The sequence below is a fragment of the Poecilia reticulata genome, chromosome 2, assembly GCF_904066995.2.
Source record: "Poecilia reticulata chromosome 2, P_reticulata-male-v2, whole genome shotgun sequence".
Classification (NCBI taxonomy): Eukaryota; Metazoa; Chordata; class Actinopteri; order Cyprinodontiformes; family Poeciliidae; genus Poecilia; species Poecilia reticulata.
In genome coordinates, this window is record NC_088831.1 from 40,203,564 (window position 1) to 40,230,075 (window position 26,512).

Genomic DNA, 26,512 nt, shown 5'->3' on the forward strand with positions numbered 1-26,512 from the left:
AAATATCACTGTGGGCCTGTGATGCAGCAGAGAAAAACAAGCTTCATCAGAGAATTATTCATCACAACTATTTCAAAATTATGTTCAACAGGCCCAAAGTATCAGGGGGTTATGTTTACTGTGAGTTATGGTTAATTAATCATAATCGCTGTTTAACTGTATGAATTCAGACAGGGTGTTTGATTAAGCACCGACTGTCTCTACAAAACATTTATCAGGCTAACCACAAGATGATGAGCTGCATGAAAACAGATTTTAGCAATTTGTGGCTGAGAAACTCCCATGTGTAGCTGAGCACTAAGTACGTAGTTTCTGTCTTGACGAAATTTTCTTTCAATCCAGTGATCACTTACCATTGAGGCATTTTTTTCTCCAAGGCATGTCATTAAAAAGGTAAGAAATAGGACTAAAAGGAGGTGAATCTGGCACTCTAGGGCTGTAAAGCACATATTCGCCCCAGCCATTGTTGTTGTTGTTTTTACATGGAGTAAATCTTTTAGTGGGAGATTGGGGAAGCAAACATCCGGATACGAGCAACTGCAGCGCTGCAACAGGTTACTAAAGTAGGGATGAGTTTACCTTTATTTTTATTTATTTAAAACAAGGACAATACATGAACTGCAAGAGGAAAGATGAACTGTACCAGATTGTAGCTCTGGTGATAATTTATAAATGTATTAATTGGATAAATCACTTTTTACCACCTGACATTTTCACTTACTTGAATTTGAAAGTATTAAATCATAACTATACTGAATAGGAGTATTTATAATTAGATCTGAGTCTGGCTACATGCTTGGGTTGCACTGGAGTGAACTGGGTCAATTTGAATTGCATTCGGACCCAAATCAAGTCAATTTAATCGAAAGTTAATTGAGGAAGTTTGTCTGGTAATGAACCTTAAGCTGACATTTGTTGTAAACTGACATCATATAAATAAAGTCAACTGCAATGAAGTGATTGTAGCACCAACAAGGTGATTTTCAAAAAGCTTTTAGGAAGAAGAAGGTTGTTGTCATACGAGTATTGTCCGTATGGAAATAAAAATGAATAAAGTTTGGTCTCTTCATACGTAAGAGACCAAAAAAACAAAAAAAAAAACAGAAACAAACAGCAAAGTGAATTTTAGGCAACTAAAGTCAAAGCAAACATTGGTGAGATATTCTGACAGATGGAAATTGTTGATGAAGAGCAAAGGTCTTTGACATGACAACAGCTGCTTGTTTACTCTGTCGTGTAATTTAGCTTCCTCATATATGTGCTCTTGTCTAAAAGCAAATAAGAGATCTAATTTCTTCAACGAAAACACTAAAGTTTTGACTTGGACTATAATTAAACTGTCAGAAATGTATCTCCAAATACAGAACCTCTCAAAAGTGAACACACCTGTGTTACGATTCCAGGTTTGAGACAAAAGAAAATGATAAATTATTACAAGATGTTTTCCGTCTTCAGTTTTCTTGTACAAGCTGTGCCTTTAATAACAGGACAAAAAAAAGGTATAAGAAATCCTACAACATTAGCTAAACTTATTTTTAGGTTAAAAAACTTTCTTTATAAATCCACAGCAGCTTCATCAAAGCTCTAGTTTAAGGTTGTGAATAACAATCCAACAAAGTTACTCCATTTTTGTTATTTACCTATTCTCAAACTGATTTTGAAAAAGTTTTTAAATTGTTTATTTTGACCTCAAAATCCGGCATCTTAAAAGGGTTGTCTGCACTTTTGAAATCTTGATATTACACTTTTCACACTGTCTATTATTATCAAGAAGCTTATATTCAACCTGCAGGAACATGTCAGTGCTGACGTCAGACATTTAGTCTTTTCAGTGGCTCCATTTGCTACACATGATGTCCATGCAAGCATGCATGAGTAGGTTTTATTTATTTTATAGAGTTGTCTGAGCCGCTTTGCCCTCTGATGTAAAATGACTGCTGGAGTTAGCCACCAACGACCTTCCACGGATAGGCGGGTATAGACACTGCATGAATGGATGCAGTTTAATCACATCCAAGTATAGTAGAAGTACTTTTTCCAGCACCACTGAGTCATTAAATACATCTTTGGCATCTCTTCAAACTCTCCATTTTGACAGGCTGAGACTTTAAACTGGATGTGGTTTATTGTGTTCCTCTGAAGTAAAGTTTCATGATGCTTGACAGAAAAACAGCTACGAGGACCTCTTAATGGACTTTATTTCCCAGGCACTCCAAGCGCTGTCGGGAGTAATCTCCATGGCATAAAAATAACGTGCGGTCGGATAGCGAGAAGTAAACAACAATTAAGCACACCCCTTGCAAAGCTTGAGAAATGAATCATTGAAAACGCGTGTATGCCAAGAAGACTGCTTCAGCCTCTCAGACATGATTGAGTATGAATTATTCAGATGGCGAGAGAAGACTGGTCGTGTGCCAAGGACTGAATTGTTCTTCATTTTTCTTTTCTGCAAGTAAAAATGGAGAATAGTTCAACTAAAATGAAAGAATAAAGATTCCTCAGAGTAACTATTGATTAGATGCCAAAAATAAAAGTGAAATATGTGATAAAAAAATGTAAATGGATAACAAAGAGCGATAATAACTTTGCTATTTTGGATTTCACAGGATCGATGAATTCTCAAGAATCAGTTGTTGATAAACAAAAAGAAACTAACAGACGGATCCCATACAGAGTTCAAATCAAGAGCTTTTTTCTTGTTCTTACTAATATCTAACAGCCTTCATCAGCAAACACAACAATCTGCAATGAAAGAAAGTTTTAAGAGGTAAAAACACTCAATTTCACTACTTCTAACGGCCAGAGATCAGTATTTGTAAGATCTGTTTATTGTGGGCAGGGAAAAAGAATTTAAGTCCAAGACACTGAGAAGAGTAAAAATCAGAAGTATGAATACTATGAGTACTAATAACAGCAAAAACATTTTAAATATGAGGAAGTGGAATTGTTTTTTGAGCCGCTCTTGCTGTTTGGGAGCTTAAATGCTGACAGAGGGAGTTACATAAAACTACGTGAAGCAAGGCATGAGACTGTCTCAGGTTTCTCATCTACAGTGAAAATATAGTATTTACACCAAAACAAAAACTATAGCTACAATATAATCTTATTTAAAACAGAAAAGAAACAATCACTCCAACTTCCGCTGATCTTATAATGTTATACATTCACAGTCTGTTCTACACAAGTTTATCTCCAGCCAGAGATTTCTACATATCTACTGTAGTACAGTAACTTGCATTTAAATGCTTTGGTGGTGACAGGCAGATTTTGGAACAAAATCCAAATGATATTGATGTTTTCATGTCAATCACACAGTGTGAAGATCTGCTTAAGAAAATCAAATCACCTACTTGCATTTATCTTACTTGGTTTAATCAAAATCTACTTTTACATTCAAAATACATCATCTCTAAAACCAGATGAGTAAAAACCAATCACCATGAAGATTCATGTCTGTTCTGGTTACCGTAAAGTGCTAACACAGACGTGACAGCAGACTCTGCACATCCAAGTGAGGAAACCTTCCCCAAACACCAACTGATTTTACAGCACCAGGGCGGGTTCAAAGTCAGGACAGGGTCCTGGCAAAGCACAAAGGAGCCAAAATGGGTTTATTACTGATGATGTGAAGACCAACAGGATGGAAGAAGCTGGACGTGGGAGAATGATTCGCAGCCACTGACTCACTGGATGCCTACAAGGATTGACACAAGGACCCATCAGGCCCCAAATCAGATCAGTTGAGGCTGAGAGCGTCTGTATAGTTGCTCATTGAGAGGTCTGAGACCGTTTTACTGCTTGGATCTTCCTCTCGTCTAATTTTACTGCATCTCTGGCTGACGTCCAGCTTCCTTTTCTTCACCAACTTGGATGAAAGCCAAATCCAAAAACCAACAGAAATAAAGAGAATTTGCTCATGCTGACCTTTTTTTGTTTTGTTTCTATGTCTCTATACCACCAGGAAGAGTTGCAGGTACTCGACAGACTCTCCTGCTCGTCACTCAGACGGTCTTCTAAAGTACTGCGTGTAATCGAGGGGCAGACAAACGGACGAACAGAGAGAAAAACAAAAGTACTTTAATATCCTGCATGGTGAGCTGAATGGGAGACCCCGCCAAACTGTTTACAAATTCCTGCTGGGTGGCAGAGTCTCGCCACCTTTTTTGTCCCAGAGCACAACACTGGCACTAACAGACCCCATTAGAGTTCATTAGTGTGATAACATCAACAAACTGTCCACAAACAAGTAAACCTCCCCAGTGCCAGCCTGGGCCAGACCAAACACAGTGGAACTGAGCTAAATTATCTTGTTAATGGAATTAGAACACACAAACTGAACTGAAGCAAAATTAGAAAAAAAATAAAATAAATAAATAATAAAAAAACAAAGTTACAATTGATTTTAATATGTTTCAGAGTTTTAAGCAGAAAAAAGTGTGGAAATTGATTGAAGTTTGTACAAGCATTAACGTACATCCAGGTGAAAATAGGATTATTTGACTAAGTTAAAAACAAATACCGTTTTAATCAATTTTACCGCACTGCTCAGTGGGCATCACATGTCACAACAACAAATATGTTGTAGGTTATGCTTACATGAATGTCCCAGACTAAAACCAAGTTATTCCAACAAGTCATTGTAAAGGATCTGAATCTTCAGCTAATTTTGACCAATAAAATAAACAGCTTCCACCAGGAAGATTTCTATTTAGCAATTAAACAAATTCATGCACTGAAAAATGTATTTCATTAACTGGAAATATTTTACAAATAAGAACTTGTCTAAAAAGAAGAAAGAGCCAATGACGAAAAGGGCCAAGAGATTTTACAGTGATAGATCCATTATTAACAGAAATGTATTAGTCTAAAATTATGCAGTACATATAATTTCAATAGTTCATGTTGTATTAAATTTAAGCAAATATAAAATAATCTGCATCTCTGAAGTAATATTGACACTTTTGCAATATGTCGGTAATAACTGTGATACTGTCAAAGTTAAGAAAATTGAAATGTGGGCTGGGTAGAGGAATCTCCCCAAGATTGCTGCTCATGGTTTCTTTGACATTACTTATTCTTTGCTCTCTTTTTTTTTTTTTTTTTTTTTAGCTTTTTCAGCTTCAGCATCTAAACTTTAACAATGATTAGAATTAAGAAAGAGAAAGAAAGATGTGGGCAAGCTGACGTGCAGTTTGGGTGTGTAAAGCAGAAAGTGGTTGAACTAGGCCTTCAGATCCATGGTTTTTTGTGATCTCTGTATAATTCACACAACGAAGTGAGTTTTTAAAAACCTCCAATGACCAGAAACACTATTTACACATCTATGATGAGATTAAAACACAGCAGAAGATCTTGTTTGAACAAAATACCAAATTAGTATGAAACAGATCTCAGAGAGTGTGTGCGGTGGGTTATGCATTCACCTCAGTTCTGCAAATCAACTCAATAATCACCTAAAGAAATCTTAATAGTTTCACCACAGCTGCAAGACATGCTTCACATTCCAGAAATAGCACGATCACCAGACAAAAATAAGGAAGTGATTTACAAACTCGTCAAAGACGTCCAGGAATGCAAATCGCAAACCGCAGTCACGTTAGCACAAACAATTTGTTCCAATATTTTAGTTAGGCATTTTTAAAATATCCAAACTAAGACAGCCAGACATCAGCAAGGTTGATTCCTGAAGAGCTGTTAGCTGAAAACTTGGCATACATTAGATGGATGACACAGCTAATGGATTTTCTGTCCTCTTTCTTAAAGATGTGACTTTTAGATACTGAGCAACCAGTGGAGAAAGTTGGTCTCCTTCCTTAGTTCCAAGCCGTCACCAGTCTGAGTCACAAAAAACTTTACAAACAAAACATTAAGGTCTCAACTAACCGTAGACTTAGATATGCAACTGAAAAACTGTGGCTGCTCTCCTTTGGGTATTGAGTATCAGACAGTAAACATACGCGTGTGTGTGTGTGTGTGTGTGTGTGCGTGCGTGCGTGCGTGCGGTGTGTGTGTGCGTGCGTGCGTGCGTGCGTATACATGCAGGAAGTTTGCTAACTGATGATTTATTTATCTGTGAAAACGTTCGGATATTTTACCACCTTGATTCTTTACATCTCTGCACACAATCAGAATCAGCGTGTTCTTCAATGAGATGTTTTTCACTTTAACTCTGTCTGAAAACGGGTGAATTCATCACACCAGACCCGGTGCAACATTTCCTCTGACAGAGAAACTTGGTGCCAACGTCAGTAACGCAAGGTTTACAGCTAAATCTACAGTTTGTAGCTCACTTTACTGCTTTCTATCTATTCCTCCAATCTACATCTCTGTTTGAGCGTAAAAGCAGCATCTGATGCAATTCAAGTTTCATCTAATTTTTTGGTATGTCCTCGAACATTATGGTGTTATATGTATGTATAAAGCACCAACTTTTCTCACTTCGTCCTTCAGATCGATCTCCTCGTCACTGTCTGGTGATTTGTTGCTATGGTTCTGCAGATCAGTGGCGTTTAATTTTTTGTCACATGGGCCAAAATCATCAAGTTAAAAAGTAATGATGAGCACAATACAGTGGACCCCGCCTCACTGTGGCTGAGATTTGTGGATTTTTCTGTAGAACATAAATACAAATAATTATTTTTTTTTAGAGAATATCAAACCACAAATCTAAATGCCAAGACGGTTTCCCCCGTATGTTGTTAGAGATTTGTGATATTAAGTTGATGATTATCTTATATGATTTCCATCATTTTAAACTTCTCATTATTTCATGTTTAATGCATTTTAAGATGTATTTTGTGCTTGGACCACTAACACAGGCTGTTCTAACCATTTGTATTAAGTATTTGTGAATTTCATCTATACCAGGGGTCTAATGTATTGTTTGTTTTTTGAAACAGATAAATTATGAAAATAGAACAAAGTAAATAAGTACTATTTTACAGTAACTAGTTATTTTTTGGAGTTGACTCTGTTGTATTTGTATTGTGTTGTTGTTGTATTTTTTTCTAGAAAAACATTTTTAGTCTAAGCTCAGCAACCAGTGCAGAAAATGAGTCAATCACCCTTTAAAAGCAGTTTTCTATTTGAGCCGAGTTTAACGACTGAGAGCACAGAGGTTTGCTTTGGAGTAAAATGTTGATGTTCAAATTTTCCATTTTATACAGATTTCAACTTCTTGCCGTAGAAATAAAAAGAAAGTGTCCACCTGCCTAGACCGACAGGCGAAAATTTAAATAGTAATCGATTCATTTTTATGTAAAATCTTCTGAATCAATTTCTGTTAAATAGCTATTTGATGCTCCTATTATTATTAGTCATCAGAATAAAGAGAATAAAACAGAGAATCAACAGGTCAAACCTCACAAGAAAACCAGAAGTTTGAACTGACCAGGAAAAGAATTTACTAGTTGGATAATATTCCAGACTGAGCTGAAGTTTTGTCTGTGTTTGCTTCCAATTACCCTTCGTTTGAATCTATAAAACAAACATCTGCAGCCAGTAAAGTAGGACTCAGACATATAGGTCTGCTGTGACTTGTTGTTCCTGTGGGGTCTGGAGTTTATAAGCAGGAGTCTGTGAGCATTTTTCCGCTTGTAAAGGGTTAAAGAGGAGCGATAACAGAGCAGAGCCACAGCCCTGTGTTTACACGGCATGAAGGCACAAGTTTACACCCGAAGCTCCGCAACACAAACAGCTTCCTACCTCACACACACAGGCACGGTGGGCAAACATGAAGGAGAAGAAATGCGTGCTGTGAATCCCAAACAACCACCGTCCAACTTCTCTCACAAAACAGAAGAACCTACCGAGTAGTCAGGTCAGAGAAGCTGTCCCGAAAATGCACGTCTCTTAAAAAAAAAGCGGCGAGCTTCACTAATGCGTTCAATTTAAGCCGTACAGATAAGCCGTTTCATTTCGGCCGACCCTTTCTTTAGGTTTTTAACTGCGGGCTTATTGCGCAACAACTTTGCCTTCTTTCTGCTGACTTTGAAAGGGCGATGAAAACTTCGAGCCTAAGTCAAAGCGCGGACGAAGAGAGAGTCTCCCCAACAGCCAGCCGCCTTACAGAGACAGCAGCGAGAGCAGAGAGACCGGAAGGAGACCGGGACGGGGCACACCTGGAGGCGGACTGCGCGGCGCTTCCACCCCGCTGCTCTCCTGAAGCATCCGCGGAGATACTGGAGCCGTCGGTGTAAAAACATCAACTCATTCAGACAGCAGCTCCTCCATACTGAATCAATCACGTGTCTGACAGCCTCCAGTGCTTCCGTAGTGGGCGGGGTCCGCGGATGGTTTGGGAGGAAAACTATAACACAGGATCCATGAATGAAGGCCGCCAGTCTGAGTCTACTCTGGATATGCTCTGCTTCCTGCTTGGTTTAATATCTTGCTGAACCAGTAAGAAAAAAAAAATAAGTTTAGAATGTAACTAATAAAAGCTACGATATAGTTTGTTTACATCTTAATTTGTGCAGATCTTAGCAGTACTACTGATTTGAAATTATGTTCAATACCTAAAAGACTTTAACTTCAATAGAAGAGCTCTACTGTGTAGGTTAAATTATAACTAACTATTCCCTCATATAAACATAAAAAAAATGTTTATCAAGAGTCAGTTGGATTTTACAGATCTAGACATGTTTTATTGAAGAGACTAAAAATGTGTCCTCTTTTATTGTAGCTGGATTTAATTAAGTCACGCAAGTTTAAAGAGATAATACATTTAAAAAATAGCTAAGCATAAAGCTCAAATGGGATTATTTCAAGATAGGAGATAGATGGGTTAACCACCTGTGACCAGTCTAGGTTACCATCAGGCCTGAAGAAGGAATTGATGTTGGCAGAAATGCAGCAGCAGTAAAACACAGATTACATAAACACCAGCACTCATCTGAACAGAAAATGGGGCAATTCAGCCTTGTGTAAACGTTCTCTGGATGAAAAAACACACACTGACAGTTTAATAAGTATCCACTCAGCTGAGCCTGTCCACATTCGCAGCAGAAGAAAGCCAACGATGGGACGGCTCGACCCAGCAACACGTTCTGCTGACAACATAATTAGTATTGTTCCAAATTTGTCTACAGCTCTGTAAAACAGGGCAGCTAAAGAGTGTAATCTTGTCTCTGATTTAACACTCCTGCAAACAAATTCCCCGACTGTATTTGCTGCAAGACTAAAACTGCTTGTTGGAATAGGCACACAACGAGCTAAACAGCTTCTGAGCACACATGTGAGACTATCTGGTAGATTACAAACTTGTGTGGTCAGGTCATCTCATTTGGGTTGATTGGTTGTAATGGGTAATGTTCTCACTTTTCAGTAGACACTAAAGAGGAACTGTTGCAGGTGGATCATTAGCTGAGCATTATCAAATCAAACCATTTTCTGAGCTTGTTTCTCACCCAGCTGGTTTATTTTTGGTGGTTTCCTTGTTCTAAACCTGTTGTTAGTAGATTCACAGCAACCAGAATTAGTAAGAGACAGTTTCAGACATTGTCTTGCACGTTTCACCCGCAGAGTATTCACGACTTGCACCAACATGTCTTGGAAAGTGTGACTGTTCTCTGGTATCAGGTGATCTGCTGCTACAAGTTAGAATTATCTTTAAAATGTCTGACTGCTGCACAAAGGCAAAGAAGACAGTTATGCATGTAGCTAATCAGAAAGCCCTGATCACTGACCATGTTTGATTCAACCAACACAATGAGAGCTGAATGCCCAAGATTTGAATCATAAACATTCTTGGCTAAACTGCTAACCAAAACAAAAATTAGATTTCCTCTATGCTCATTGTGAAGCAAATATCAACACACTACATTCTAATTCAGTTACCCGATGTATTTGGAGCCCCATCAGAATGTTACTCCACTTGCATACTTAGAGGGCCTGTGATCAGATTGGGCTTCTTTCAAATGATTGGGTTGACTTAGTCTAAAGCACATTGGAAAACCAGTCAGGGCTGGTCAACATTCTGTTGGAGTCAAAGTTTTAAGCTAGACGACTTAAAACACCGGAGCCACATAACATTCATTTGGAAAATGTGCATTTTACTCTTTATTTGATAATTTGTTATAAATGAAGTTCATGTGTGAATATTACTGCATTACCTAAATCCAAAAAGTTCCAGATTTAAAAAAAAATTAAGTAATAGATATAGCGCCCTGTGATGGACTAGCAACCGGTCCAGGGTGTATCCTGCCTCTCACTCGTTGACAGATGGATGAATGAATGGATGGATGGATGGATGGATGGATGGATGGATGCAAAGCAAAATATCAGCTAACGTGGACTGTTTCCATAAACAAAAATGTTTTGGCCAGCAAAGAATTTCTATCAGACAAAATTAAAAATGTGGGTTAAGTTGAGTCCGTTTGTCCTGTGTTGCCCTGCGACAGACTGGCGACCTGTCCAGGGTGACCCCGCTTCTCGCCCAGAACGTTAGCTGGAGAGGCACCAGCAACCCTCCCGACCCAACTAAGGGACAAGGGTGTCAGAAAATGGATGGATGGATGGATGGATGGATGGATGGATGGATGGATGGATGGATGGATGGATGGATGGATGGATGGATGGATGGATGGATGGATGGATGGATGGATGGATGGATGGATGGATGGATGGATGGATGGATGGATGGATGGATGGATGGATGGATGGATGGATGGATGGATGGAAGTTGAGTCCATCAAAACCTCAACTTTAAGGTTCTCTGTTGCTGAGAGTTGTGTGTTCACGTCCCGCACATGTTCCAGTCCAGACCCCAATGGAAAAGCTTCAAACTGAAGACAGAGAAATTAGTTAAACTACCAGTTATTATATTTTATCAATGAATACATAATTTAAAATTCTGATAATAAATCAGCTTTATTATTTGAGGCTTTTTAGCATGCTTGTTTCTCACCTAAATTGTGTGAGTGCCTGAGTCGGCCAAGTTCATCAGGAAACACCCACTCTGTGCCCCCATTGTAAAACTGCTTTGACAGCAGAGGATGGATTTCCTGCACATTATAACGGGAAGATCCCATTCTTCCAGCAAAGTGATAGCAGAACATACTCCAGAGAGCACAGCATTATCTTTCAGGAGATAAGCCAATGTTAGCGCATTTGTGAAAAACTGTAAGCTAATGCAATGGAAGTGGGAAGGAGAGGCTTGAGGTTAAATTCTAGTCTTATGCAAATGCAGCACATATGATGATAAACAGGGGAAATAGCAAAAACTGCAAATTGCAACAAGAACAACAGGGCTTTACTTGTATCCTTTAGGAACAATAGAATAATCTTCCTATTTTCCATTATGTTATTTAATTGTAAGATTTCATCCACCCACAGAAAGGGAAAAAAAGATACAATTGAGAGTGTTTGTGCATTCAGATAACCTAATTAGCGCCCAGGGTTTTAGTCCTTTTTGTCCGCCGATTGATTCAATTAAGTTGTACAGCACAGAGATAATTTTCCATCAAGCCAAACAAATCCACCAAGATGCTGAAATGTAGCTCAATTTGGCACCCAATGTATGATGAAGGGTGCAACATAAGAGTAATGCAGTCTAAAAGAATATAGTGTTTTATATTCTGTAATACAATTTAAAAGTCATGTTGAAATGAAACTGTTTGTTTTTGCACTTTCAGAAGTACCTCTAACATTTTCTTTATAAAGACAGATTGGAAACTTCTGTGTGATGGGCAATAAGAGCGCACCATTACATTAGAAATCCATCAGAAATGTGTGTTGATGGGGTTTGTGGGGTCTTATAAGGGTCCTGTGGGGTGCATCAAGAACACATTGTGCTCTGCAAGCATCAAATGTATTTATAGGGCACATTTAAAAACAAGGTTGACCAAGGTGATTCACAAGGAGTAAAAGCAACAACAATAAAAACAACTAAATCAGTAAGAACAAAACATAAAACAAGAACATTTCTGAAAAGATTTAAATGGGGACCCACCGTTCTAATACTAAAAAATAGCATCAATGCTAAAGTAAGCTACAATGTACTCAACAGCATGTGGAGAGTCATAAGCATGTGGAATGACATGGACTTACTCCTTTCAGTATGTTAAAATTAGTGTATAAGCTAAAATCAGCCAAAATGCCAATGTTAGCTTAAATGCTGCCAGTGGCATGTGGGATATCACTAGCATGTTGTCTTACATTGACTACCTCCATTCAGTGTGCTAAACATGGTTCTTAAATAAAAAATAGCTAAAGAGCTCATTTTAGGGAAAAGACACTGCCTGCTAATGTTTGTGCTAATGCTAATGCACTGCCTTCTGATTTTTACTTTTGCAAATGTAAAAATCAGAGGTTTACTTCTTAGCAACAACAAATATTGTTATTGTTCAAAAAAATATAAGATTTCCTCTGCCCTTTTGAAATACTACTTATCTTGTAAGTAGTATTAAGTAGTAAGAATTCTGCAGTTGGTGAATTTTCCAGAAAAGTTCAAATGTTTTTTCTGTTGTTTTTTTTGTCATTGGTGGTAAATATGTTATAAAACAGACATTCAACACAAAAGTAGAAATCTGATTTATATTTTATGGAAGTTTGTTACCATAAAAAAACACTCATCTCTTAACACCAAATTAATGACAAGTACTATTATTGTTTATAAAACATAAGATCTTTTGAAATTGTGGCTTACCTCCTTAGCCACAAGAAATTTACAGTTAGTAAATTTTGCAAAAGTAAAAATCAGATGTTTACTTCGTGGCACTTGGTTACCAAAACACACACTCATCTCTTAGCAACAGTTTAACAACAAATATCATTATTCAAAAGAGATAAGATTACTTCTGCTCTTTTGAAACACTATCTTATACTATCATTGCCATTTGTGGTAAATACAGTATATCACAAAAACAGACATTCAACACAAAAGTAACAATCTGATTTATACTTCGTGGCACTTGGTTACTAGAACAAAATGCAAATCTCTTCACACATTAATTAATTAATTAATTAATTAATTAATTAATAAATAACAAGTAATACTAGAACATTTCTGAAGAAATTTAACCATGGCCTGCCAAAGTGTGCCTGTCGGTTTGACCCAAATCAAGGATTCTGATGCTAAAAATTAGCATCAATGCTAAACTTAGCTAACCTATACCCAATACTATGTGGAGAATTAAAACCATGTTGACTAACATGGACTTATTCCGTTCAGTGTATAAGCTTTTACTAAACATAATAAATCAATTTTAAAAAATAGCTAAAATGCTTGCTCCGCAAGGAAATTAACTTGTGGGGGGCAGTGAAATGCTAAGTTTTACTTAAGCAGTGAAATGTTAATATTTTTTCTAATGTTAATGCACAAGTACACTAACCTGGGAGAAGGAAATAGCTAAAATGCTTATTTTATGAAAAAGGCTAATATTGAGACATGAGAGGGATACTGAGACTTTTATTTTGAAATTTTAGCAAGCTTAATTTTAAAGGGCCACACTAATCCCATGTGTAACAGTGGTTTGTTTAAACCGTCATATAATACCCAAAACAGGAATTACCTGATGTGAAAAATATGAAGGTTTTTCACTTGTAGGGTATGTGATGCTCTTATTTTGACAGCCCAAAGTTATTGTCTGTTTAGGAGTATCACGTTTCATGAGTTATATGGAACTAACTTCCTTTATATGTGAGTTTCCTGACTTTTCAGAACATGTATGGAGTTGTGCATGATGACACACAGGCCTGAAATAAGAATAAGTTCTTCCAACTTTGATAAGATGGACGTTGCAGTTGTTTAGGAGATCATGAAGAAAATCCCTGCAGATATTTAGAGGCGCTCCAACACTGCTACCACTGCTTCATGTCTCAGCTTTGTCATAACGCAGCGGTAGCATTATGCTAATGCGGCCTGATCTTTTGGCTCATGGCTGCACCTTCTGACTGAAACATGCCACGCTCAGGTCCCACACTGCAAAAAGTCCCCTTTCAAAAACAAGAAAAAAAAGTACAAAAATAGGGTATAATTTTCTTAAAATAAGAAAAATTATCTGCCAACAGAACAAGAAAATTTATCTTGTCAAGATTTTCTAAAACAAGAAAAAATATCTTACCAAGATAAACCTACAATATCTTAAAATTAGTGTATTTTTACTTAAAACAAGCCAATTTTACTTATACGAGTAAGATATATTATCTTATTTTAAGAAAAATTATCTCAAGTAAAGAAAATGTTACTTGACACTGAATTTCTTAAAATAGCGTAAAATTTTCTTATTTTAAGAAAAATGTTCTATGTATTAAGAAAATAAATCTCATATATTCTATTTGTATTAGTAAAATTGGCTTGTTTTAAGTACAAATACACTAATTTTAAGATATTTGTAGGTTTATCTTGGTTAGATATTTTTCTTGTTTTGGAAAATCTTGACAAGATAAAATTTCTTGTACTGTTGGCAGATAATTTTTCTTATTTTAAGAAAATTATACCCTATTTTTGTACTTTTTTTCCTTGTTTTTGAAAGGGGACTTTTGCAGTGATATACCTAAATCTAGTTTATTTTTATTGTTGCATAGGATTAAAATATATATTTTATCATAGCCTTACTCAAGGTTCTTATGCTAAGACAAAAATCCAAAAATTGATCCTGTGAATACTGGAACAAGATATGTTATTGGCTTGCTGAAATGAAGACATAAGTTCAATTACTTTTAACATCTTTATTACGTTTAAGTTTCACATAAACACAATAAAACATGACTACTGGTCAGAATTTAAAGTCTGGATGGGCATCTGATTCTGAAACAATCCTGTAAAATGACAGAACAATGACGATCTGACACATCTGCTGCACTAAGAGTCAAGCAAACCAAATTGTCCAAAGCAAAAAAAAATCTTGGGATTAGATGTCAACAATAGGAGCTTCCCCGCAATGAACTTCTTCCAATAAGCCATAGCCTTTTATATGCGGAAGTCTTGCCTCAGTTACGGACGGTGTTCTCAAGACGTCTGTCAGCAGCACAGAGAGGAGTGGCCCCAGACACACGGATGCTGAAAGGTGTAGTAGCTATGATGTCCTCCTTTCAGAAGATCAGGGCAGGCAGCATGGTTCCAATGGCCAGTAGAAAGTTAGTTTCACGATCACCACAGAGCTGAAAAGTGGTCTTGTTTGAAGTTGTTGGGTCATCTGCTAATTGGAGCACAGACAGAAAAACAATCACAAAACAAACCACGTTTTAGGGTCTAATCAGTGTAATGATGAATCAGTATCATAAATTTCTTACCTCAAGAATGTGAAGGATGCCGTCACTTGCAATTCCCAAAGTTTCTTGTAGATGGTGCAATACGTGATTGACGATGTGTCTGGCATAGGCTTCACCATGGCAACAGTTTGGTTTACTTGAAAAATAAAACAAGTCTTATTTTAGTTCATGTGCTCAATTACAATATTACATGAATTCAAGATGGCAAGAAAGTTATTTTAATTAAATCAAACTAGGACTACTTAAATTCACAAATCAAAAATAGTGTTTAAAATATCCTGGTAACAGTGTGGAATATCTAACCTAGGCTTTAGTCTCATTGCATTTAAGTTTTTAAATTACAGCACATAAAACACCCTCAAAGTTAGTGAAATACTAGGCGGAATTGCTCTTTAACCATTTCCCGAATCATAAGCTACGAATGAGAAGCCACCTTAGCTATGTTAAAAAACGGAAGCTACCAAGAACTCGTGTCGATATTTTTAAGCCACAGCTATTGTGGTTAATAACTGTTCAAAGCTCATATTCACAAGAGCGGCTCTTTAACCACGGATGAAAATTGGCATATCACGACATGCTAACTAGCTTCAGTTAGCTTATCTTAGAAAGACAGACAACTTTAAACTTACCTCTCAGTACAGCAGCTGTAGGGTCTATACACGTAAAAAAGTCCTCCATCTTCATTCATGTCCAACCGAGATTAGAGAATTTGCCAAAAGAAAATCTTATAAAAGTACAGTAGATAAAAGCTTAGTTAGGCTGTTACAACTGAATTAACGGTTAATCAGGGCAGTTAAATGATCTCTGGCGTTGCCGTTAGTGATGTGCGGATTGATACTGAAATATCGATTCTTCCGATACCAGAACTTAATTCTTTAAAATCTATTGTCAGATCCAAGGATCAATACTTTCAACACTTTAGTAATTTGAGATAATGTAGATTAACAAGAGCAAGTTAGAAAGTAACTAAATTATTGAGATCTTGCCGAAATGAAACGTTGTTAATGGGAACTACTTTTTCTTCCGCCTGGTGAGTATGTAATGTGTAAGGACGTAATGCCCAAGCGCAGCGTGCTGCTGACGCTCACTCACTCAGAAATGGACATGTTGACAGATTATTAAAAAAGTGACATGGAGCCATTTCAGCTGTCATTTTATAGTAGTTTTAATAATTAAACAAGGATGTGTTTAGTAGGGTTATTACTTTACTAATTTACTTTTTTTATTTTGCAACTCCATTTTCACATGTTTTGTATATTTCTGCTGAATTAAAATAGTTTATAGTAAACGGGATTGTTGTCTCAATATACTTCTGAGTTTAAAATGAGTGCATCAGAGTACATTGTGTTCTTTTTATGAAGCCAAGATATGGATTACATTTATTTTTTATTTAATTAAGAAACAAATTAATTGTCTTTTGCACAAAGTATGGGATCTGTATTGCCAATACCACCTTAAATTTTACTCGATTGGATCAGAAAGAAAATCTGTTGTATCGAACATTAATACTATCTCACTGACATTTTGGGCGCTTTCCCATGTGGATTGTATGATGTCATAAAAGGGGTTACAAACATGATGAATAAAATATTGTTCAAACTAATATTAGTAACTTATAAAGTAAGAATTTGAAATATAAACCAAAAGTTAAAATATTTATCATGACATTGAGCTAATCAATATTGTTGATTCTAATCTCATTGTGTGGAATACCAGCCATTTCAAATCACACATCAATAGAAATTTCATGACATGTCAGTAAGAGGTTGCATCAAGAAGATCAAATTAAGAAGGTCCTTAGCAGATGGAAACATGCCAAGAATTATCTTGATATATAAACTGATATTGTTTCTGAAATTGTTGTGTTAAATGTCAATCGTTTAAATATTAAATTATAATTTCCTGTACACTCTGCCAATTTATACAAGAATATAAGTTCATGGGTTTTTTTTTATTTTTCATTGACAATAACACAAAGGATTCCATTTGGACATAGTCTGTTTTAATTATCTGAATACATTTAATTAAGTATGTGATTTCGCTTTCTGTGCTTGAAATAAGAAATTTTTACTTATATAAAATAAGTTCTAGACTTGAAGTTTGATTGGTAAATATTGATATTCTAGATTCTAGCACATATTTACTCATAATAAGTAATATTTTCTTAACATTAAGCTTTTATATCTTACTGAGATAATTAAGTACAAAAACACTTAAAATAAGAAAAATATTCTTACATAAATCCCTCTTGGTGAGAAAAATTATCTTGACAGAAAGAAAACAAGAAAAATCTCCTTAATTTAAGATATTTAATCTTACTAAGATTTCAGTTTTTGCAGTGCAGGTGTAGTGCCACCAGAGCTGTGAGATGTTAGAGTGTGCTCCATATTTAGCCATGTGCCTGATTCCTTTATATTGGTTTGAAAAGGTTACTGTCATGAGGAATCTGTGTTTTGTTCCTGGGATTTCGGTTTTCTTAGTGTTTCATTGTGTTTAGTTGTATTTCTGGTTATTCCACTCTTATCAGACATTTCCATTTCTTCTTGCATGTTTTCACACTGCTTTATCATTAGTGAAGTTTCCCCGAATATTTAGCCTTTTTCTCCCCAAATTGGTTAATTTGTGTAGGCCAGGTTTCATCATGGCAGACCCATTCTCCAGTCTGTTGTAAGTAAAAAAAAAAAAAAGCATGCAACAACATGAAAAAGTGTTTTAGGATGTAGAATTGTATAATATTTCCTTTTCCTTTTGCCTCTCAAAAGGCTTAAAGGAGGCGTAACCAACAGATGACAGCAACAGCTTGCTGTACTGAAGATCCCTCCACCAAACCTTCAGGTGCAGCGAATGGATAAGCAGGATTATCAGTATCCAAGGAACAAAACGCCTGGCAATCCTGTTAAACCAAGCCAAGCATGGCTGCAGGAGCTCAAATGTGTCCAACTTCAGGGATTCCATCAGAGTCCCCAGACAACAAGGGTTGCTTTGAATGTGCCAGGTCATATGTCCAAGTCATACACATGTCACAAGAGTGATTACATTTAGATAACAATGATCCAAGTGATTCGGTTTTCTTCCAAAGTCATGAAGCAAATCCTTCTTTTAATCACAAATTATAAACTGTCAGGTTCTTACTTATTAGAAAGGGGCAGTATTACATGTGTTTCAGCCACACAGTTCTATGTTAAAACACAATCAAGTAACTATGTTCCCTTCAGATGTTATTAAAATGCTGTATATGTCAAATATGATTTCAAATTTGACTCCAAAATTTAGCACCTTGAAATTGGACCTTTGTCTCCCCAAAATACTTAATATTCCATGGAACCTAAAACAATCGGCTTTGGGTTCTAGACTTCTAACTTGCATAATAATCCCCCTTGAAAAACCTGAAAGTGAATTAAATGTGAGCTCAAAGGCCTCCGACTGTATGCTAAACAGAATTCGGCTCCAATGCTTGAACACACAACAGCAGGGAAGTTGAGGAATGACAGCCAGGTGGAAAAGAGGTAATTTCCACACTATGTGTGAGCAGCATTTCTGTGGAAGCAGTGGATTATCTTCTATTACATAACTTGCGCTGAATAAGGAGTCACATTGTGCTGGTTTTACTCATTGGGAGTAGCTCACTGATGGATGACTTAAGTAATAAAATTAAAAAAAATGTATGAAATCAAGAACTAAGAAGGATTATACTTTTGTTCACCTGTTCATCAGCAGAAGGTCAGCAGAGAAAGCCTGCCGGGCCTCGTTTGATGTTATTTGAAGGAATTGGGTTTTTCATGTCGGATTCAGAAACCTCCATACACATTTAAGATTATTACACACCAATTAGATGCTCATTAGACCAAAGGGGGATTTCAAAAATATTTGCAGCAACACTTAGATTTTGGACATTTAAAAAAAAATCAATGTTTAAATACCTGGACACATCCACATCTAAGGGAAAGTTTAAGAAACTAATTAACCTGACATGAATATTTTTGGACTGTGGAATAAACCCGGAGTACCCTGAGATATACAGTGCAGGTATGGGGAGAATATGCAAACTCCATGCAGAGGGATCCCAGGCTGAGACCGGAATTCCAAGAAAACAGTGCAGCTAATAGAGAGAATAACACCTTTGTTATGCAAATCTTGTTTTTTGTTTGTATCAACATACTGGACAGTATTTAGCATTTTAGAATCTATCGCTTCAATTGTAAAAGCCGTCACAGTCAAATCAGGTGTTTGGTTTGACATCTGACCTATAAAACTGAGAGCCACTCGAGTAAAAAGTGGCACAAAAAGTGGGTATGCACTGTATGCAATGCATAAGGGCGCTGAACAAGAGGTAGAATTAATAATAAAATAATAAAGACTTTGCGGTCCTACTTCTACGCCACTAGAGGCAGTAGCAGGCCCAAAAAGGTACATCTAAGGAGTAGATTTAGAAGTACACAGAAAGCTATGGAACTTGTTAAAACCTGTGAGCTGTGTTGAAGTAAATAAAAGGCAGAAGTTCAAATACATGCTGAGAGTGAAACTCCTCATTAAAGATGAAGCTATATCCCGGATTTCAAAAGAAAATAAAAACGGGAGACCGTAGATAATGTAGGAAATAGCGCCCCCCTTCAATCCCGGAGTGCAATGGTCCCATTTCCAAATAAGGTGTGAGACTGACAGTGGTCTGTCCCCGACCCTTTCTGTTTACTGCAGCAAAGTCCTTCTCAAACAACAAGGTAATGGTGGGTAACTATGGCAACCAGTGACAGTTTAAAGCCCGCCTACTCTTTTTGCAGTCAGGTTGCGCACATCTGCCGTGTTAATAAAAAATCCGTCAGACAAGCCCATATAAAACGAAACTGTGACGTCACAATGTGACATCACAATACAACTCCAAAGGCAGAATTCTGACATCACTAGCGATTATATAAGCTCGTCACATCCATCTACCTTCATCACAACCTGTTAGCAGCCGTTGTTGATAGTTTCTTGTGAGAAGTTACTTAGCAGTACATAGTAGGATTTTCAACTTTGAAAAGTTAAAATGGAGTCCAACCAGAGTACCATCGAAGAAGTAGCATCCGACAACATAGTCGAGAGGGAAGTGCAGCCACCCAAGCCACTCAAGCGCAAGAAGAAGAAGATGTCATTTACAGCCTGGTGGGCGCTGCATGGATCTGAGGAGCTTAAAACGTCAACTGAAAACGTGGAACAGCAGGACTCTTCATTGGCGCTTGAAAATGCATCGAGCGCCAAAGCACTGCAAAAAGTGGATGAAAAAGGGGATGAACAGCCACCCCGGAGTGAGTCCAACGAGAACAACAAGGTACCACTCAACACTTGTTCGGGGGAAGACATCCCCTCTGACCAAGACCTTTCTGCTGGAAATATCAAAAAGCAGAACGTCAGTGTAGAAGAGTCCATCGCTGAACCAGTAACCGATTCACTGGTTACCGAACAGGAATCGATCTCCGTACAGAAGAAGACACCAGAGAAGGAAGAGTCATCTAAGCCCAGCACTGAAATAGTTATCAATCAAAACACTTCTCTGCCTGAAGAAGATCATCAGGAGAATTCCTTTAAGACGGAGATTTGCAAGGAAGAACTTGTTAGTTTTACATCAGAGCCGCTGACCGAAAAGAAATCCGTCACAGAAACACAGAAGAAAGTCAACCAGAAAGGGGAAAAACAGTCAAAGACTAAGCGCAACAAGAAGACACCGCTATTGTGGAAATCATTCCCCGAGCCAGATGCTTGCATTGATCTGACGTTTTTTGCTCAAAACAGTGACATCAATGGTCCTCTGTCTGAAAATCAAAGTCACCAGGCAGGTTTGCCCAGAAGAGAAAAAAAGACATTGTGGAAAATGCTCCCAAAATCCGAACCTTGCATAGATGTAAGTTTTTTTGCTCAGAATATTGTCGTCCAAAATGTTTCAATGCCGGCCGAAGAACGTGATGAGGTAGCATCCATGAAAAAGAAAAGTTCTACTAAGAACACTGTGATTTCTGCAACAGAGCCGGTGACCGAAAAGAAATCCGTCACAGAAACACAGAAAAAAGTCGACCAGAAAGTGGAGAAGCAGTCAAAGACTAGGCGCAACAAGAAGACCCCATTGTTGTGGAAATCATTCCCAGAGCCAGATGCTTGCATTGATCTGACGTTTTTTGCTCAAAACAGTGACATCAACGGTCCTCTGTCTGAAAATCAATGTCACCAGGCAGGTTTGCCCAGAAGCGAAAGAAAGACCTTGTGGAAAATGTTCCCAAAGTCTGAACCTTGCATAGATGTAAGTTTTTTTGCTCAGAATATTAACGTCCAAAATGTTTCAAAGCCAGCTGAAGAATGTGATGAAGTAGCGTCCATGAAAAAGGAAAGTTCTACTAAGAACACTGTGATTTCTGCAACAGAGCCGGTGACCGAAAAGAAATCCGTCACAGAAACACAGAAGGAAGTCGACCAGAAAGGGGATAAACAGTCAAAGACTAGGCGCAACAAGAAGAAAATACCGTTTCACATTTGGTTGGAGAAACATGCCGCCACTGAACTAACAACTTCAGGTGAAAATACTAGAACGGAAGACGATTCACTGGCTACCGAACAGGAATCAATCACCTTACTGAACGAGACACCAGAGAAGGAAGAGTCCTCATCCAACACTGAAAATGTTATGAATCAGGAACAAAAACACTTAATGAAACAGCTCAATGACATGTCCGAAGTAAATCAAAAACTAAATGCTGAAATTAAACAGCTAAAAGATCAGACGAACAAATTACTCTCAGAGAGAAGACGGAGGAAGAGTACAATGGTTTCAGTTCACACTCAGAGCAAATCACCAGTCGGTCAATCAGTATCAACTCAAACAGAGAACAGATTTCAATTGGAAACAGTTCATAAAGACATTTCAACCCAAACTGAGCAGTTTTTAATGGTTAGAAAAGAACCTTCTAAAACATACATGAATAGACATCAGGATCGTCAGACAAAAGTAGCCAACGAGTCAGCAACGAGAGATGGATCTCAACTGAAAGCTGTCAATGATGAAAACGTTTCTGAGATTACAAAATTACTTTCACTACTGCAAATAGTTGACAAAGACCAGACAGAGAACATCGAAAACAAAATTCACACCAATGAAAAAGCCATTGGTGAAGTACTGCAGGTGATAAAGGAAGAAACGGTCTCCATAGCACAACAGAATGGAGACCACCAGGATGAGAAAAGGCAGTCAAAGAAATCAAAGCGTAAGCTCAAAAGAAAGGCAGCGACGAGCGAAACATCTGACCTGGAGAGCCTCTGTAAGAAGGCAAAGATACAACAAGAGGATTCTACAGTAGATACAACTGGGAATAAGACAGCCTTCGATAAAAACAAAATTCACATGAATGTAACAGCCATCGGTCAAGTACTGCAGGTGATAGAAGAAGAAACGGTCTCCATAGTACAACAAAATGGAGACCACCAGCATGAGAGAAAGCGATCAACTAAATCAAAGCGTAAGCTCAAGAGAAAGGCAGCGACGAGCGATGCATCTGACCTGGAGAGCCTCTGTAAGAAGGCAAAGATACAACAAGAGGCTTCTAAAGTAGATACAATTGGGGATAAGAGCTAAACGTAAGACCAAAAGAAAAAACCGCCCACGTTGAGAACCGCTACTCTAACTCCACAACCTCTACGCCAGTTTAAAAACAGATGCAAAGTCCAGCCAGCTTAGACATAAACTGATGTCTAAAGAAGATTAGATTTAAAAGGGGGGCGGGGCCACGTGTGTTTTGGTGATTGGCGGTAATTTGAAAAAAAGCTACTGTGATTTTTAATTGGACATTTTAATATTCAAAAGAAAGGACTGCACGGTGGGAAATGTCTCACCGTGTAGGTGTGGGTTCACTCCGGGTACTCCGGCTTCCCCCACGTTCAACGACATCAGTAGTCATCTTCATCCATTGTGAGATGTTTATTTCTAATTCGAAAAAGAAAATCAGAAAACCACATTTATTAATTAGAGGGAGATTTAGAGAAAGAAAATGAAAACAACGGGGAACAAAAAGAGGATTTTAGAGTCTAAACCGATACAAATATATATATATATATATATATATATATATATAAAAAAAAAAAATTCCCTTCTCACCCTCCGCGGGTGGTCTGTTTCATCCTCTGAGCTCGGGTCCTCTACCAGAGGCCTGGGAGCTTGAGGGTTCTGCGCAGTATCTTGGCTGTGCCTAGAACTGCACATTTCTGGACTGAGATGTCTGATGTTGTTCCTGGGATCTGTTTGAGCCACTGCTCCAGTTTGGGGGTGACTGCCCCGAGGGCCCCGATGACCACAGGCACCACTGTGGTCTTCACCTTCCAGGTCTTTTCCAGTTCCTCCCTGAGGCCCTGGTATTTCTCCAATTTCTCATGCTCCTTTTTCCTGATGTTGTAATCACTTGGTATTGCTACATCCACCACAACGGCTTTCCTCTGTTCTTTATCCACCACCACAATGTCCGGTTGGTTCGCCATTACCATCTTGTCTGTCTGGATCTGGAAGTCCCACAGGATCTTAGCTCGGTCATTCTCCACCACTTTTGGGGGTGTTCCCCACTTTGATCTTGGGGCTTCCAGTCCATATTCTGCACAGATGTTCCTGTACACTATGCCCGCCACTTGGTTATGTCGTTCCATGTACGCTTTCCCTGCCAGCATCTTGCACCCTGCTATTATGTGCTGGACTGTCTCAGGGGCCTCCTTGCACAACCTACACCTTGGGTCTTGTCTGGTGTGGTAGATCTGAGCCTCTATTGCTCTGGTGTTTAGGGCCTGTTCCTGGGCGGCCAGGATGAGAGCCTCTGTGCTGTCCTTGAGTCCAGCTTTCTCCAGCCATTGGTAGGTTTTCCTGACATCAGCCACTTCAGTTATTTGTCGGTGGTACATCCCATGTAGGGGCTTGTCCTCCCATGATGGTACTTCCAGCACCGTGTCTTCTGTTCCCCATTGCCTGAGACATTCGCTGAGCACATCGTCTGTTGAGGCTTTGTCCTTGATGTATTTATGGATCTTGGATGTTTCATCCTGGACAGTGGCTCTCACACTCACTAGTCCTCTGCCTCCTTCCTTACGGCTCGTGTACAGTCTCAGGGTGCTGGATTTGGGGTGGAACCCTCCATGCATGGTTAGTAGCTTCCTAGTCTTAACATCCGTGGCCTTCATCTCTTCCATTGGCCAGCTAATTATTCCGGCAGGGTATCTGATTACTGGTAAGGCATAGCTGTTTATTGCACGGATCTTGTTCTTGCCATTGAGCTGGCTTCTCAGGACTTGCCTTATTCGTTGAAGGTATTTGGCTGTGGCTCTTTTCCTTGTGACCTCATCGAGGTTGCCATTTGCTTGTGGTATTCCCAGGTACTTGTAGCTGTGCTCTATGTCTGCTATTGTTCCTTCTGGGAGTGAGACCCCTTCTGTGTGGGCGACCTTTCCTCTCTTTGTAACCATCCGACCACACTTCTCTAGTCCGAATGACATCCCAATGTCAGTGCTGTAGATCCTGGTGGTGTGGATCAGTGAGTCGATGTCTCGCTCGCTCTTGGCGTACAGCTTGATGTCATCCATGTAGAGGAGGTGACTGATTGTAGCCCCATTCTTGAGTCGGTATCCGTAGCCAGTCTTGTTGATGATTTGGCTGAGAGGGTTCAGGCCTATGCAGAACAGCAGTGGGGACAGAGCATCTCCTTGGTATATGCCACATTTGATGGACACTTGTGCAAGTGGTTTGCAGTTGGCTTCAAGGGTGGTTTTCCACAGCCCCATCGAGTTTGCAATGAAGGCTCTTAGAGTCCTATTGATGTTGTACATCTCTAAGCATTCAATGATCCAAGTGTGTGGCATTGAGTCATAGGCTTTCTTGTAATCAATCCAAGCGGTACACAGGTTGGTGTGTCGGGTTTTGCAGTCTCGGGCAACTGTGTGGTCTACAAGGAGTTGGTGTTTGGCTCCTCTGCTATTTATGCCTATGCCCTTCTGTGCCTTGCTCATGTATGTATCCATGTGCCCGCTTATCTTAGCCGCTATGATGCCTGACATGAGCTTCCATGTTGTAGAGAGACAGGTTATTGGCCGATAGTTGGATGGGACTGAACCCTTCGAGGGTTCCTTCTGTATCAGGATTGTGCGCCCTTCAGTTAACCATTCAGGGTGAGTCCCATTTTGTAGCAGCTGGTTCAGTTGAGCTGCCAGTCGCTCATGGAGGGCAGTGAGTTTCTTAAGCCAGTAGGCATGGATCATGTCAGGTCCTGGTGCTGTCCAGTTTTTCATACCCGAGACTCTGTCTTGGACATCTGCCACAGTGATGGTTACCGGGGCTTGTTCAGGGAGGTTGCTGTGGTCCTCTCGTAGAGAGGTTAGCCACTGTGCATTGCTGTTGTGGGACGCCTCCCTTTCCCATATGCCTTTCCAGTATTGTTCAGTCTCCAGCCTGGGTGGGTCTGCTCTATTGTTATTACCCTGCCATTGAGAGTACACTTTAGCTGGTTGGGTGGCGAAGAGCCGGTTAATCCTCCTGGCTTCATTCTCTCTCGTGTATCTCTTTAGGCGGCTGGCCAAGGCTTGGAGCCTTTGTTTGGCAGTTTCGAGTGCTTCAGGTATGGGCATCTGGCTGTACTTCTTGGGTACTGATCTTTTCATTGCACCCCTTTGGAGCTCTGACAGTTGACTCACTTCCCTCCTTGTTATCTTGATCTTAGCCTCTAACCGTCTTTTCCATGGTGGGTATTGGGTCTCATGGTTGCTCTTATAACCAAGCATCTCAAGGATCACTGATGCTGAGTTGTATATCAGCTCATTGGTTTCTGTTATGGTGTTGGTAGGGATCGTTCTCAATGCCGAATTCACATCTTCAATGAGACTTTCTGATGGTACTTCACTCAGCCGTTGTAATTGGCGTCGGGGTCGTCTGGTGTTCATTCGGGCCATGATTCTCTCTCTCAGGTCAGTTGCTGCCTCATTCAGCTCAGATGGTTCGTTCATTACTGGGGCTACATACCCAGTCTCTGGGCGGGGAGTTGTAGTTGACTCCCTTCTGACCTGGCATCCTGGCTCCTTCCCGTAGCACTTGTGTCGTACCTCGTCAATCTCCAGTTGTGACAGCAGTTGCCGTTTGCGGATGTTGGAACACTGAGCTACTAGTTGTTTGGCAGTTAGTGTTGACTGGGGATGTCGAGCTAACCATTCCTCCCACAGTCTTTGCATGTAGCCCCTCTGACTAGGATTACTTGAGTAGTAGCATTCCAACAGATCCATGTTTTCATCTCTCGCCCATTTCCGTCTTGTTCCA

General features: G+C 38.9%; 1 protein-coding gene and 2 long non-coding RNA genes across 7 annotated transcripts in view; 1 reads left to right on the forward strand and 2 right to left on the reverse strand.

The window, feature by feature from the left end:
- Positions 1-26,512, reverse strand: part of LOC103461731 (histone deacetylase 4) — a 219,440-nt gene that overhangs the window by 118,338 nt on the left and 74,590 nt on the right. For 2 of the 4 annotated variants that reach the window (XM_081604587.1, XM_081604583.1), the window contains exon 1: positions 8,121-8,281. The exons of 1 other annotated variant lie outside the window; for it this stretch is intronic. The gene's annotated coding sequence lies outside the window, so the exon portion shown is untranslated. Of the gene's footprint in view, positions 1-8,120; positions 8,282-23,067; positions 23,159-26,512 lie in introns of those variants that run through there. One more of the 4 variants, XM_081604584.1, reaches the window with a different exon arrangement.
- On the forward strand, positions 7,639-8,456 carry LOC145550857 (uncharacterized). The gene is made up of 2 exons (XR_014086643.1): positions 7,639-7,819; positions 7,997-8,456. It is a non-coding gene; the product is annotated as an uncharacterized LOC145550857 (long non-coding RNA).
- Positions 14,656-16,427, reverse strand: LOC145550856 (uncharacterized). Of its 2 annotated transcripts, none has more exons than XR_014086641.1 (3): positions 15,843-16,427; positions 15,235-15,349; positions 14,656-15,137 (listed from the first exon to the last, which is right to left on the reverse strand). It is a non-coding gene; the product is annotated as an uncharacterized LOC145550856 (long non-coding RNA). The 2 variants fall into 2 exon arrangements; XR_014086640.1 differs by having other exon boundaries at positions 14,656-15,140.